Source organism: Camelus dromedarius, chromosome 15, assembly GCF_036321535.1.
Source record: "Camelus dromedarius isolate mCamDro1 chromosome 15, mCamDro1.pat, whole genome shotgun sequence".
NCBI lineage: Eukaryota > Metazoa > Chordata > Mammalia > Artiodactyla > Camelidae > Camelus > Camelus dromedarius.
Window position 1 is genome coordinate 8177107 of NC_087450.1, and position 3277 is coordinate 8180383.

The 3277-nt window shown below is 43.2% G+C and overlaps 1 pseudogene; it reads left to right on the top strand.

Annotated features, from left to right (window-relative positions):
• The first annotated feature begins 872 nt into the window (after positions 1-872).
• LOC116151602 (ubiquitin-conjugating enzyme E2 D2-like) lies at positions 873-1332 on the top strand (annotated as a pseudogene).
• Positions 1333-3277: the final 1945 nt, after the last annotated feature.

Here is a 3277-nt window from a genome sequence, read left to right on the forward strand (position 1 = left end):
CTTCTTTATGTAAAATTTATGCACATTTTAGAAAACACCCATTATAAATTTTTTTGTTTTATTGTGTTTTGTTTTTAAATATTGGCCTTTCCATCTGTAACATATTATGCTTCCCACCATCTGTGCATAAATGGTTCATGTCCTTAACAAAGTCCACGATGTTTAGGAAAGCTTGGCTCCCAAGCACCCTTACCACTTAATCCTCCACGTTACTCCCCAGCCAGTTGGCCCTGTTTTATTTTCAGTGAAGTGCTGTTCGCTCAAAAGGGCAGATTTATGATGAGATCAGCTGGCTTTACCTTGAAAGCCTGATTTTCAAGAGGATGTGTGAGTAAAACAGTGGGAGGCGGAGGTCTGTGATATCGCTGGCTAAATGACTGAAATGATTTGAAGAGGAGGCGTGACTCAGATTTCAGGTCTCATTGTTGATTGAAAACAAAACATGTCATTTCAAATCATTAATTATTCCCCCTGGGCCAAAACAAGGATTAAACGTGAAGGAAACAGCGCCCACCTGCGCCAGGCAGTCCCTCTGGCTGTCCAACCGAGAGGCGCCGTGGAGCCCCGGGCCTGGGGGGCTTGCTCCCCGGCGGGGGGACCCCCAGCGGCCGGGCGGGCGGCACGGAGCCCCCGAGGCAGGGGCGGCAGCGGCTCATAAAGCAGCCGCCGCCGGGTGACGCGGTGACCACTGCGGCAGGCTCAGGCGCCAGGGGGTCCCCGGCCTCAGTCAGTCCCCCCGGATCCGCTCTCCGGAACTCCCCATCTTCTCTGGCGGATCTGAGATCACTGAGGCGACCTCGTGCCCTCTCGTCTGTTCCCGTCCCTCCCCTGCCCCCATCCTCGCCCGGGGCCGCGGCCACCCGCCTCCCACGATGGCTCTTAAGAGAATCCAATTTGAATTGAATGACCTGGCACGGGAGCCCCCAGGACAGTGTTCAGCAGGTCCCGTTGGAGGTGATACGGTCCATTGGCAAGCTACAACAATGGGGCCAAACGACTGTCCTGATCAGGGTGGAGTATTTTTCTTGACAACTCATTTCCCAACAGGTTACCCCTTCAAACTACCTAAGGGTGCATTTACAACAAGAATTTATCATCCAAATATTAACAGAAACGGCAATATTTGTCCTGATATTCTACAGTGATAGTGGTCTCCAGCACTATTCCAAAAGTACTCTTGTCCATCTGTTCTCTGCTGTGTGACCCCAGTCCAGATGATCCTTTAGTGCCTGAGACTGCTCAGACGATCTACAAAACAGAGAGAAAAATACAGCAGAATAGCTCGGGAATGGACTCAGAAGTATGTGATGTAATTAAAGAAATTATTGGATAACCTCTACAAATAAAAATAGGGGAACTCTGAAAGAGAAAGTCCTTTTGATTTCCATCTGACAGCGTTCTCTGTGCCACACCTCACCTTCCCCCGTGCACGTGTTTACCTGATACAGCAGTGCTGCATGTTGCACATACTTGGAACAACAAACTAGAACTCCTGTACTTCTGTACCAACATTGCCTCCCAGCAGAGAAGTGTGTGTGTGACAAGCCGGTTCTCCAGGCATAACCTCGGTGTGAGATTAAAAGCTTTCCTTATTGACTTCAATTTGGATAACAGCAAGGTGAGGGGTGGTGGGTATGGTGTGTGCTTGAAAGGGGAAGAAAAGCTCCACTGACCTGTAGGAGGTGGTTTTTTAAGTGGAATCCTATTAAACTCAAAACAGTTTTGAAAACCAGGGAGAACACAAAGCTGTTTCTGTATTTATTTTATTCTAAGGACTTATGTCTTAGATGAAAGTTATGACCAACCAGATTAAGCTCTACCCACATCCTGTGTTTTAAGGTCTAAGTTTAACTGGTCAACATTTAAATGGATTGGAGCTATGAGTATATGAAGTGTGATGGGCTTTGATCCCAGCTCTTTTACATCTCCCCACCCTCCATCCTTCAGCCCCTTTTTATCTCTTCCATAGTCTTTGGTTTGTATGTGGTTTCTCAGTTAATACATAGCTAAAAGCTCTTATTTTTCTTATGTTTTTAACTGCTTAGGTCTATCTGGATGTAAGGGTGAAAATTCACTTGATGGAAATACTTGCATATATTTAAAGACCCATTTGCTCCTCTGGAGCTTTTACGTTCAAGAATGATTAATCTGTGTAATAAACTGATTACTACAGTCATTACATATATAAAAAAAAGTAAATGAAACATGTTGAAGAGACAAATCCAGATCTATTTAAAGTAGAAAGTAAATGTATATTCAAATTTTAAAAGTCATTATGAAGTTCCCTCTGGTACTAGTTTTTATTAGAAAATATCATTATAAAGTCATCATCTCATTAACAACTCCTGAAATATTTCTATTTTCTTGCCTTTGGGAAATGTAATAAATACATCCCTAAGGGCTTGTAGGCTGATCCAAAGTTTTAGATGTTTCATAGTCTCTGATTCTAACTGGATATTATTAATTTTATCTCTAACATAATGTTTGGACATGTTTTAATTATTTCTGGGATTTTTCCAACCTCAAACATTCTCTAAGTCACATTTTCACAGCTCTAAAAAGAGTGCAAATGAAGAAAATGCCCAAATATTAATCTCCAGACATATTTTCTCTAAACTTTCATATCTCATGTCCAACTTGATGTGTTTCCCAGAATTCCCATCAGCATTTCAATTCAACATGTCCCAAATCAAACACCTATATTCCTTACCACCCATCTCCCCTCCCCTTATTCTGTCTATTCTTCTCCTTGGTCAAGGCAAAAAAACTTGCATTTATCCTTGACTTCTCTCTTCTCTTGCATCTAAACTGAATCCCTCAGAAAATCCTGTTGCCCCTACCAACAAAACAGAATTAAAATCTGCTGCTCACTACTTCCATCACTACCATCTCAGTGTCATTTCATCATCTTTAGCATCTTTAGCTAGTTTACTGGACATGGTCTCCAAATTAATCACTCCACCTTTGCCTTTTCCTCCAATAGCAGCAAGAGTGATTCTGTTTAAATGCGAATCAGATCATGTCACTCTGCTAAAACCTTCCACTTAGTGGCTGCCTAGATCACCACAATAGGAGCCCTTAAAATGCCTGATGAGGACCTGCATGGTCTTGTCTCCTTCCATCTCCGACCTCATCTCCTGTCTCACTATTCCCTCTCTTACTCTTTCGCAGCCTTACTGCCACCTTGCTGAACTGTGCAATTAGACACTTCCCGACCACATTATTTAATAATAAACCCTATGTCCCCACTCAAGCACTCTCCATCCTCTTTTTTGCT